This window comes from Paramisgurnus dabryanus, chromosome 17, assembly GCF_030506205.2.
Source record: "Paramisgurnus dabryanus chromosome 17, PD_genome_1.1, whole genome shotgun sequence".
NCBI classification, from domain to species: domain Eukaryota; kingdom Metazoa; phylum Chordata; class Actinopteri; order Cypriniformes; family Cobitidae; genus Paramisgurnus; species Paramisgurnus dabryanus.
The window spans coordinates 14,057,585-14,070,709 of NC_133353.1; the positions used below are offsets into that span (position 1 = coordinate 14,057,585).

A 13,125-nucleotide genomic window follows, 5' to 3' on the forward strand; every position below is an offset into this window, starting at 1 on the left:
CTGGACAAACTAAAGACATTTTTATTAAAAGTAAATGAGATCAAAGCAAAATGTAAATCTTTTCGCGTACCCCCTGAAAACTCTTCACGTACCCCCTGGGGTACGCGTACCCCCGGTTGGGAATCACTGCATTAAATCACTGTGCCATCACTCTCCTGCTGCTTTGTACTGCACGCTCCAGCTCATGCCGAGCAAGGAGGTGCGCGTCTCCTGCCCAAGTACAATATACAGTAAGTGCTTCGTTTTGTTGCATAAACGTCATCTTACGTTTTTTAAGGCGGAGTAATGAATAGTGTATTCGCATTTTGCGTGGGAGTAGAAGATCAGATTTATATCGGTTTTGCCAAGACGCATTTATGTGGCAAAATATAGATAGCTATCCGATCAGAGAAAACACATGTGACCAGGTGTAAAAAGGCCCTAAATGTGACCCTGGACTAGGGCTGTGCATTATTCGTTTTTGATTTTCAATTTCGATTTTTGAACCAAACGATTACAAAAACAAGACAAATCGAGGTAAAATGACATGATTAGCACGAGTGGCACCTCGTTCTCTCTCGCACACTCGATTTTCTCTCTCACACATGCAAGCGCAGCTGCGTTCTCACATTTGTCCAGAGTTAGATGCTAAGTAGTAGACCTATTTATATTTGTAAAATATGAATTGTTTGTAAGGTACTTCTAAAGGCATCAAGGCTTTGACACAGGTAGCTTTTTGCAACAACACAATACAAATGCCTTGAATGGATTAAAGCAGTGATTCCCAACCGGGGGTACGCGTACCCCAGGGGGTACGTGAAGAGTTTTCAGGGGGTACGCGAAAAGATTTACATTTTGCTTTGATCTCATTTACTTTTAATAAAAATGTCTTTAGTTTGTCCAGTCATTTACATACGATTGATTTTTGTGAGGAAAGCATTGTAAAAAGGACAACTTTGTAATTTTAATCTTATCATTAATATAATTAGCTGTCAAGAGTAAATGCGCTGCATGATCCAAAACGCAATAGCGATGTCCAAATTAAGAGCGATCTGACTATTTTCAATGAACCTGAATAGTTTCTGTAGTATATGCAGCGAATGGTACCGCCCAGCGCACCCCCATACAGTTTGTGTAGTTGGTTTAACCCAGGATGTTTTGGGGTATGTTGAAAAAACTTTATATGCAGAGTTCGGTGCATGCTAGTAAAGAAGCTCAATGCTAACTCCTATGTGTACGTGTCTTAATGTTAATTAAAGTTTAACAAAGACTACAACATGGTGTCAGAAGTCACGGCATCCACTGAATAACACCACGCATATTAAGTTGTGACGGAAGGTCACCGCGGCGCGGGTGAACAGTGAAAACAGCAACACGAGCCCTCTGTTCTAACGAGACGGAGACGATGGAAATGCTTCATCCGCCGACACCTTTGTCCCTGACGGGGAACTTGGCTGAAAATTGGCGTAAGTGGGAACAAAGATTTAATTTGTATCTTACTGCCTCAGCTCTAGTGGATAAATCTGAGACGAGACAGATCGCTGTACTACTGCATTGCATAGGAGAAGAGGCGCTAGACATTTATAACTCGCTTGAGATTGAATATGAGGATCCACAACGTAAAAAGTTATCAGAGGTCCTCGCGGCACTGCGGAAATACTGTGCTCCGCGAAAGAATACTGTCTTTGAACGACATCAGTTCTGGGCCCACACGTTCTCTGAGCAAGCAGGCATAGACAAATTTGTCACTGAGCTAAGAAATAAAGCACGCACATGCGAATTCGGAGAAACTGAAGATCTCATGATACGAGACAAAATAGTATTCAGCATAACTGACTCTGGGCTTCGTGAACGATTGCTGTCGATATCTGATTTGACACTTTCAAAAGCTATTGACATGTGCAGAGCTAAAGAAGTAACGAGGGCACAAGTTACAGCCATGGCAGCAACATCTGAAACACAATTTGTGCATGCTATTACAAAAAAAGGACAGCAGCCTAAATGGAGATCAAACAAACCAGCCGTGCACAAACAATTTACAACGTCAACTAGAGGACATTCAAAAAATTGCGGCAAATGCGGACGCATTCACATGCCAAGACAATGCCCAGCCTATAACGAAGTGTGTAAAAAATGTGGCAAAAAGAACCACTTTGCTCTCGTGTGCAAATCAAAAGCCAAAATGGACGCGCTCGACATAGACACTGAGATATCTGGGATAGACACACTGTTTGTCGGTACTGTTGTTCATTCCGACACATCAGAGACAGGCTGGCACACAAATCTGCGTATGGCAGGCACGATAGTCAACTTCAAGCTCGACACGGGCGCCGAAGCAAACGTCATTCCAATGAAAATCATTGATCAGCTTCAGGTTCCTGTGAACATCCAAAAAACCAGCACAGTGCTTGTGTCATATGGAGGCACCCGTATCAAACCAGAAGGTGTTGTTAAACTCCATGTGCAGGCTAAAAATAAAACAACTGACATGATGTTTTTTGTGACTACAGCTTCAGATATAGCCCTCCTTGGAAGACAGGCATGTGTGCAGTTGGACCTCATAAGAAAAGTAGACGTCCTTACACCATCATCACCCACCACAAAATCTGAGCTCCTCAGCCGCTATCCATCAGTATTTCAAGGTTTGGGCCAGTTTCCAGGATTGCACCATATTCATACTGACCCGTCCATTCTTCCAGTAATACACGGCTGCAGGAAGATACCGTATGCAGTCCATGACAGACTCAGAGAGACACTGGATGATTTGGAGCAACGGGGTGTCATAAGCAAAGTCTCCAAGCCTACTGCATGGGTTAGCAGTCTCTGCATCACAGAAAAGAAAAATGGCGCACTGAGAGTCTGCCTGGACACCAGAGACCTAAACAAGGCCATACTCCGCCAGCACTACAATATTCCTACCCTGGAGGACATACGGAGTAAGTTAGCTGGCAAAAGACTGTTCACCATCTTAGACGAGAAGGATGGCTATTGGCAGATTCAACTAGACGAAGAGTCAGCAGATCTCTGTGCTTTCAACACGCCGTGGGGCAGGTATCGTTTTCACCGTATGCCTTTCGGCATTAAATCAGCGAGTGAGGTATTTCAACGCCTAAACTCAGAGAGCTTTGGGGACATTGAAGGTGTTTTCATGGTGGCTGATGACATGATAATAGCGGCGTCCACCAAAGCAGAACATGATGCCATCCTGGAAAAAGTGATGAACAGGGCGATGAATCTAAATGTGAAATTCAACAGAGACAAGTTGCAATACATGGTCAATGAGGTGACTTACCTTGGCCACGTTATCTCCGCAGAGGGAGTAAAGCCTGATGAGTCCAAGGTTGCAGCAATATTGCAATTTCCCCCGCCTAATGACAGAAAAGCTCTTCAACGTCTGCTAGGTATGACACGCTACCTGTCGCAATATATTCCCAACGAAGCCACTCTCACTGCACCGCTCCGCCTGTTGCTAAGGAAAGATACAGACTGGCAATGGCATCCTGAACAGCAGTCAGCACTTGAAAATCTCAAAAAAGCCATAGCAGCTGCACCTGTTCTAGGACATTTTGACCCAAAGGAGCCGATAGAAGTGCAGGCTGATGCCTCAAAAGATGGCTTGGGGGCCGCTTTAATGCAGAGACAGCAACCAATTGCATATGCTTCCAGAGCGCTATCGCCTGCTGAAAAGAACTATGCCCAGATAGAAAAAGAACTACTAGCCATAGTGTTCGCTCTGAGAAAGTTCCACCAGCATGTCTACGGTGTGCCCATTAGAGTTCAGTCAGATCACAAACCGCTAGAGCCGATATTCTCCAAACCCATAGGCGCCGCACCTGCACGCCTTCAAAGAATGCTGCTCCAGCTACAAAGGTATGACATTCACATTGTTTACACTCCTGGAAGCCAGATGCTCATTGCAGACACGCTGTCCAGAGCGTACATTCAGTCTGATGCAATGGAGAGTCTAGACCTAAGTGAAGAGAAGGTCATCTACGCAGTGAATGGAGAATCACTCAGTGGTAACATCATGCACATGATCCAACAGGCCACACAGTCAGATCCTGAACTTCACCTGATACGGCAGCTACATGAGCAAGGCTGGCCAGACAGAAAGAAAAATGTCCCACTGGCTGCTCAAGCTTACTGGCAAGTCAGACACACTATTAGCATAGATGATGAGCTACTCATGAAAGATGATCGTATTATCATCCCGCGTGCACTACGACAGGAAGTGCTGAATCGACTTCATACGGCACACCAGGGTATTCAGCGGTCTCTAGCTCACGCCAGATCATGCTTCTACTGGCCAGGACTCACTGAAGCCGTACGTCACATGGTGGAAGCCTGTAGGTGCTGTCAAGAGAGTCATCCTGAAAATCAAAAGGAGCCACTTATCTCACATCCAGTCCCAAATGGACCCTGGCAGAAAATAGCTGCTGACATTTTTGACTTTCAAGGACGTTCATTTCTTCTGATTGTGGACTACTTCTCTAAATATCCAGAAGTCCTACAGCTGTCAGACAAAACGTCAGGTTCACTGATAACAAAATTCAAGGCAGTGTTTGCAAGACACGGTGTGCCTGAGATCCTTATCGCAGATCATGTACCCTTTGCCAGTGCTGAAATGGCTCGGTTTGCTCGTGACTGGGGTTTTAACATCACACACTCCAGTCCAAACTTCCCTCAGTCCAACGGCATGGCAGAGCGGGCCGTAAAGACTGTTAAGTCTATGCTGAAAGCTGCTGCTCAGTCTGGCACTGACCCTCACCTGGCTTTATTGACTCTCCGTAACACGCCTGTCACTGGCCTCAAGTACTCTCCAGCCCAGATCCTTATGGGACGAGTCTTACGTTCTACTTTACCAGCCAGCAAAGCTGTTCTGCAACCTTCTACGCCTATACACATCCAGGAAGCGCTGCAGCATATTCAATCACAGCAAAAGAGATGGTATGATAGAACAGCAGCTCTTCTTCCAGCATTAAAAGGGGGACAGAGAGTATATATGAAAATAAAAAACACCTGGAAACCAGCTACAGTTGTCAGTATCCGAGAGGAGCCCCGCTCATATGATGTTGTCACATCATCGGGCACTATCTACCGCAGGAACAGACGTCATCTCAGACCTGACAGGTCATTCAAACAGAACTTACAACCTGACTGTTCCATGTACAATAACTTGTGCAATGACTCTGTTCAAAAACCTGCCTCAATTGACCCACCTCAAGATGTGGAAAAGAGTGTGCAACAACCGCAATGCACAAGAGCCGGTCGTATAGTTAGGCAACCAGCACGGTTTACGGATTATGTGCTTACATAAGTATGCTAGTCTAGTGTTAATGTTGCTTGTTCATAGCAAATGTTTACTTTATATACACTGGTGGTATTTTCAGCATACTGTCCTTGCTTTACCTCTGATTGATACCTTGTTTAAAGCTTAAGAAGGGGGATGTAGTATATGCAGCGAATGGTACCGCCCAGCGCACCCCCATACAGTTTGTGTAGTTGGTTTAACCCAGGATGTTTTGGGGTATGTTGAAAAAACTTTATATGCAGAGTTCGGTGCATGCTAGTAAAGAAGCTCAATGCTAACTCCTATGTGTACGTGTCTTAATGTTAATTAAAGTTTAACAAAGACTACAACAGTTTCTAAAGCCACAAAGTTTATTAACTATAAATAATGTTCAAATAATGTTATAAAATTCATTCCCGCTGCCATTGCATTTTCAAATGATGCAAAAAAAAAAAAAACGTTTGCATCGTTTTTGGCTAACATATCTTGTCCCGTATGATGTATTTTGTATTTATAGAGAATGTCTAAACGCATTTTGTTTCTCTTTATATTTGAACAGAATAATTTAACTTATTTGCACACTTTAATTATCAGTAACTTAAATTGAGATTTTAGTAAATTTAGGGTATTTACTAAAAAGGACGTGAGAGCTCAATTCCAAATAAGCGCCGGAGTGGAAAATGTGCGTGTGATTTACTACAAAGGCGCAAATAAAATACACAGGCACAATAATGACATATGCACATTTCTATAATGACCATTGCAATCTACTAAGAGCAGCGCAAATTAGTACAGGGTCGCAAATAAGAGACCTCGGCAGGACATCGCAATGAAAATGCGGACTGCGGAGTGTGTAATTCCAGCTAAGTAAAAGGACACTAAGAACCGGAGGACGAAAGATGAAGGGTAAAAGAAGTTTTAGAATACCTGATTTGACTTCTCCTCATGAATTCTCCTCCTCTTTTCTCCAGCAAATTAAACATAGCATGGCTTGGCAAACTATATATATATTTTTTTAAAGTATGTTCCTCTGGTAAAATGTAATACTCTCATCGCATTAATGTTGCTTCTAAAAGGAAAACTTCCACAAATGCATATGCAATGAGGTCGCAAAAATAACACCTTTTCAGAGCTAAATATCTACTGCGTGTCTTTAGTAAGTTCAGTCGTTATTTAACGCCAAAATGATGGTTTGCGCATAATGCGCAAGCTGTTAGTAAATCTGGCCCTTAAAGGGGTAATATGATAAAAAAAATAAGATTTGTAAAATAAGTCCCTGGCGTTCCCAGAGTCCATATGTGAAGTTTTATCTCAAAACACCCTACAGATAATTAATTATGGCATGTCAAAATTGCCATTTTGTAGGCCTGAGCAAAATGTGCCGTTTTGGGTTGTGTCTTTTAAAATGCAAATGAGCTGATAAAATGCAAACAATGATAGTGGTTTGTTGAAAAAAACATGCTTCATCAGTCACTGCCTTTTACTTTAATGTTTAAAATTTATTTATAATTCATTAATTAATATTACTAATTGTTTGTCTTTAAAACAAAAGTTTCGATGAAGGGGTACTTGAGCCTTACTGATAGGGCTGTGGGGGTACTTGGGGCTAAAAAGGTTGGGAACCACTGGATTAAAGAACGGACAGATGGAAGAAGTAGAAGGGAGGGGCTGGACTTCAGTTTCAGAACCTTTTTAATTATTCAATGACATGGGCACTGAACAGAAACCAGAGAGTAACAAACAGACTCAGCTGTGACAATGAATTAACTATGCAGACACACGGCATGTACAAGCAACCCCAGAGACGCATGGTGTGCAATGTGTGCATGTGTCTGAGACAAAGACTGCAGGGCCAAATACATATAAAGAACCCCTTCTTGCCCAGTAGAGAATTTTGTAATCTCCTCTAAAACTATCAAGCAGTCCTGTACTACTACAGTGAAGTATTCACTTATTTGTGAAGAGATAATCTTAAATATAGCCAGCCACTTAAACCAGAAACAAGTAAAACTTGGGAAAGCAATTTGCGAAAGAAACAGGCAAAATTTTATAACTTCAGCAGGTTCTATATAAAAAAAAAACATGGGTCGGATTCCCTCAATGGTTTGAGTACCAGATACTCTCTTTCAGAGCTCATCTTTATGTTGGTTTCAGCTTTGACTGGCAGTGACTGACCCCACAGTCTCCATGACAATAACTCATTTACAAACCACAGTGATCAGCTCTGGCTCTCCCCAAAGGAAGTTGGGGGAAAACCAGAGGCGTGTGTTGGGGGATGATACATCCTTCAGATTACCACTGGTCTCATCTTTCACACACCACTCAAAATGTTGTCATTCTGAGCAAAAACGCACAGCAGGAAAGAGTCAGCAGGTCACATTATCTAACAAAACACATTACAAAAAAGGTAGAAACAAACAAATATGTAAGACATATTCAATTATCCAAACCTGTCTTGCTCTTAGTAAATGTTTGTGTTATGGGTGATTTGATTTCCTCTTCAGAAAACGGAACACGAACAGTTTGGTAACTATAAGACAACCTTTAATAGACAAATCTTGGGGCTGTTCACACTTTTTATTAACCCCTTCAGTTCAGTCCCTGCGTCCACTGGAATGGACATCACGTTTTGTGGTTCAAATCAATTAAAAAAAACGAATCAACCAATCAAAATAAGGCACACTGATTAAACACCTGAAAAATCAGGTCTGAAGGGGTTAAGATGTGTTTTCATTGATCGGATCAGAGGAGAGACGCATTGCGTTTACATCCGGTATTTAAATCCATCTCTTTTGTCCACTTTCGACCACTTCTGTTCTGATTACTGTCAGGGGATGTTCTGTGAAGACGTTGGTCCCTCTGCTTTCATTTAAATGTGAGCAGGAAAAAAATATGGGTTAAAATGGATGCAAACTAAAGAGTTCGCTGCTTGTGTTGTAAGTAAACATGCTGCACAGTGTTTTGTAAATGTATATGTAAGAGCTTTCTCTGATTTCAGCGCAATTGATGAAATAGATCTTAAATAATTTCCTTCTTCCTTTTCCTCAGAGGTGCCCACCGCCTGACTTTGTTTCCACAATATACGTCATCCTCCGAACTTTACTGTAAAGACTCAACAAAAGTGGCCATACAACAGCACGCAATCTGTGTGTATATCAACAAACCTTTAACAAAACAATCTGCAAAACATACATCTAAAAATATAATGACATCACATCACGCAGAGCCAGGTGATGCTGTCTTGTACATAGCAAAGCTATTTTTATTCAGTTAGAGAAATGCTCACAAATAGTAGTTAATGTGGTGGTTAAAGATCTCCTATGACACTAATGCAATATCGTGGTTTGGCAGTTTGCAAAAAATCCATGCAATGCATGCATGCATACACATACAGCTGTAATGTCGGAAGTACAGTGATCTGTTAAACATACTTATTTGCAAAATTTCAGAAGGGTTCTACAAAGAGGCAACTAACCTGCACAACACTGGTTGAGTTTGCAATCATTGATTAAGATCAGTGTGGCAAGAAGATGGAAGCTCTGAACCGCTAAAACTGCTTACAACATCTATTTCCATATATGTAATACACGGAAAATTACATGACTTGTTACATGAGTTGTTTTATTAATAACACTGCAAAAAAAAAAAAAAACATACCACTAACACGCGAAGAAAGGAAACACAATTCTGCAATCTTTAATAGAGAGTGATGCTGACGCACCTCAGAATCAATTCAAGAGTTATTGACAGAAACGTTAGATCAGGGTTCCTCAAATCTTGCCCTGGAGGACCACTACGAGTTTAGCTCCAACCCTGATTAAACACACCTGAGCAAGCTATTCAAGGTCTTCACGATCACTAGAAAATCACAGGTGGGTAAGTTTGATTAGGGTTGGAGCTAAACTCTCTAGTGCTCCGGTAGGGATGCACCGATACCGATACTGGTATCGGGTATCGGCCTCGATACCACATTTTCTAAAGTACTCGTACTTGTTAAAAGTCCCCTGATACCTGGAATCGATACCACGGTCTGAGAAATGTCTATGTTTGAGCGGCGTGTAAGGGGTTAATGCCTCGTGTGTTGTCCAAAGAGGCAGTGTTTACAACAAACTGGAAAACTAGTCCTTTGTTTTTTTGTTAAATTATATGACTAAAGCTGTTACCTGTAAATTTAAATCATGTTTTTTTTTATTAAGTACTCGGTATCGGCAAGTACTGAAATGCAAGTACTCGTACTCGTACTCGTATTCGTATTCCAAAAAAGTGGTATCGGTGCATCCCTATGTTCCGGCCCTCCAGGGTAAGATTTGGGGAACCCTGCGTTAGACAGTTCACAGATATCTGATCCATAAGCTTGGCTGTGCTGCAAACAGATAAGGGCTCATGCATAAAGAGGCTTTTTACACTTGGCATTAACATGCGTTTTCGTCGATCAGATCACAAGTGGATGACGTTAATGCCCGGTGTAAACGGTGTTCAAAACGTTTTGAGCTCATCCACTTTCTACCACTTTCAACCACATCCAGAGGTAGTCGAAACCACTTTCGATCGGATCGCTATGGAGTTGCGGAACGCATATGTGGTTGAATGTGTTTGAACAGCCACACGCGTCCGCCTTCTCTCCGCCCATTTATCTAATCTGAGGTATTAAACACAAGTTTTACGTCTTTTTTTTACTTCTGGCGTGAACATACGGTGAGCAGCGCTATTTTTAGCCTTTCGTTGATAAAACTAAAGCAGCTGATATCCGTAGTTTCGTTTTGAAAGCGTGTGAAAGTTGCGCAATCCTATTTCATCAATTGCGCTGAAAATTCAGAGAAAGCTCTTACATACACACGTACAAAACACTGTGCAGCATGTTTACTTGGTAAACAAGCAGTGGACTCCTACATAATATTAGTTTGCTTCCATATAAACTCATAATTACTCCCGCTCGGGTTTGAATGACAGCGGAGAGACTCGCCCACCATCTCACAGACCACCCCCTCACAGTATTCAGGACAGAAGCGGTCGAAAGTGGACAAAATAGACAGATCAAATACCAGATGTAAACGTAATGTGTCTCTCTTGTCCACTTGTGATTCGATCGATGAAAACACATCTTAATACCAAGTGTAAACAGCCCCAAAGTGTCTCAGCGCAAATGTGCTAGTCTAGGAACAGCTACTTACAATTCACTCCACTTTTACAGACTAAAAACAGATCCTAGACCAGCAGTGTCAAAAATCACTGAAAGTGATACAGAGGGAGATCATTTTACACTACAGCAGAGTCGGTGAGTCTGTAGGCTACCACGCTTGAGCAAATACATGTAGTACGTTATGTTACATAAGGCAAGATGTAGACAATGGCAAACAGTACACCTAGGTACAAGTACACAAAAAAAAACAAAGCCCCAAGTGTCGAGCTGTGAGAACTTTAGAGGGCAGTTTCCCACACAGGGTTTAGATTAATCCAGGACTAGGCATTTAGGTAGATTTTACAAACATATGTTACAAAAAAAAACTTTTAAAACATTTTGAAACAATGGCACTGATATATGTTACGATATGTCAGTGCAAGATATTTTTTAAATTGAGCCAGCTCAAACATGCATTTAAGACTTAACCTACAATAAGCCCAATCCGGGAAACACCCCCTAGGTCTTTTATAAATGAAAACATTGTAAAGAAAAGGAGAGTGACTGAAAATGTAGAGATGACGATGCAAAATCAGAAGGAATAATATTCTCTTTCTTATACTAGTTACATTACTCCACAAAGCAGGAATTGTGTGTGCCTCTGTAAGGGCAGAAAAATAACATCCCTGTTTTGGTAAGAGGTTCAGGAAGTTTATATGACTATATGCCTAAAGGAATTTATCAAACAAACAAATATACTCGACAGCCACAAGAAGCCCATATCAGAGGTCTGACTTAAATATCAACCAAAAACATAAAAAGATCACATTATACAACAAAATATTACTAATATTAAAATTTCAAACTTCTGTACACTTTATAAAACAGCTAGAAGGTCATTACAACAAGAGTAATGTGTGATACTACAAACTAGTACATAAGGGCACTAAAATGGTGTAGCCTACTAACTTTATGCGTATTAATCCACTGACAGATCTACAAAATTATTCAGATGTAGTAGCACTGGCTAGTACCGAGGAAGAGGGTGACTGACATCCTGACGTCAGCACGGGAACAGGACAAAGGCCACATTTGGGTCGGACCAGATGCTGGGTCTGCCTATGCAAATGACTCTTTAAACACATCAGCTAAGAACAATGAAATGTCTGTAACAAGCTTACAAAAGCCAATGCAAATGATGGCCATAAAGTATATTAAGTGTGCTGCATTCATGGACCACGTTTTCAATTAGTATCTCCATTGTCTCAGGGAAATTAAAGAAATTCTTAAGCAAATCTCTGTTTCATCCAGATGAATATGTTCGTTTCAATCTTCGAACTTAAGAAATTATTGAATTTAAGTGATATTATTATTGCTGGCTGTAATTGGTTAGACTGGAGTGTGTCCAGTAAGCATGCTTCAAAGCTGTAACGTTAACAACTAAAAGAGTAAAGTACTAACAGTTTAATGTAGGAAAATCACATATTGCTTTTCACAAACAAGTGCAACCCACAAACTATTAAGGCAAAATATATCATAACCATGACTAAATGTGAAACACTTAGTCTTAATATTTATCATTTAATTTTCAGACAGTGACACATCCTCATGCCAAAATATCTGTTTTATTGAAGGAAGAAACAATCAATAAAATGTTAATAACGATTCTTAGGTTTAAAGTCGCCATGATAACCCGACGACTCTGCTAAAAACAAGTCAAAAACACTAGGAAATAAATGTTGTTGTATTAAAAAAAACTAGTAGTTTTGCTAATGGGTTGAGGTACTTACGGCGGTGCTGATGTGGGTATTTTCCTGAGCCACGAACAAAGAGCTGATCCGTTAGCACTGCTTTAGCTATAACTGCTGGCTGACTAACGATATTGTAAATTTACAAAATATATATGTATACAACAAGAGTATATATATAACACTAATCCAGAAAACAAACAGAAAATAAAGGACGAGAAGCTACTGAACGGCAGAAGAGTTTAGCGAGGCTAACTTGCTAACAAAGGCAGGTGTGAAGAGTTCTGCTCAAATTCAAAGCAAAACCCTCTCTCTCTCTCTCTCTCTCTCTCTCTCTGCCGTTACGTATAAACACGACCTCAGATCGCAGGATTTCAAAAAAAGAAACGCTGGATTAAAATAAAAACAATGCCTGTTAAACGGTGCTGTCCCCCGGCTGATACGAAGAGACTGTAAATAGACGGAGGTGTTTTGTGTTGTTGTAGCTCGATACTACTAGACGAGCGGAGAAACCCTGCCGCGTCACAGATTCGGCTTGAAGCGGATTGTGGGAAATGTAGTTTTAAGAGTACTGTCAGGTTTCTCAGTCAATGATTATTTGTAGAATTAGTTAGTAGTTTATTAATAGTAATAAAACAACACTAATGATAATAAATAAACAAATAATAAATGATAAGAAATATAAGTGCCATTAACCTTGATTATCTTGTGACAAAGGCATCTGGTATTGGTACATTTTAAAGTTAAATGTAAATGAAAAGTGACTCAGCATTCAAGAAGCCCTAACACTAGAGCCCTCTCTTCTGAAAAAAAGCTAAGGCTGGTAACAAGAAACTGGATGAATATTAAAGGGGCTGTTCTTACATGAGTTATGGAAAGAACCGCATAACAATGTTATTACAGGTGATTACATTACAGGTAGTGAACATTACTTATACTCAATAATGAGACCATAAGTTTACTCAGGGAATGTCAAAATAGGTCATGTA

At 40.8% G+C, this 13,125-nt stretch overlaps 1 protein-coding gene across 1 annotated transcript in view; it reads right to left on the reverse strand.

Annotated features, from left to right (window-relative positions):
- Nucleotides 1-12,643, reverse strand: part of peli1b (pellino E3 ubiquitin protein ligase 1b) — a 39,531-nt gene extending 26,888 nt beyond the window's left edge. Inside the window, exon 1 of the mRNA XM_065255193.2 lies at nucleotides 12,179-12,643. The gene's annotated coding sequence lies outside the window, so the exon portion shown is untranslated. The remainder of the gene's footprint in view (nucleotides 1-12,178) is intronic.
- Between the last annotated feature and the right edge of the window lie 482 nt (nucleotides 12,644-13,125).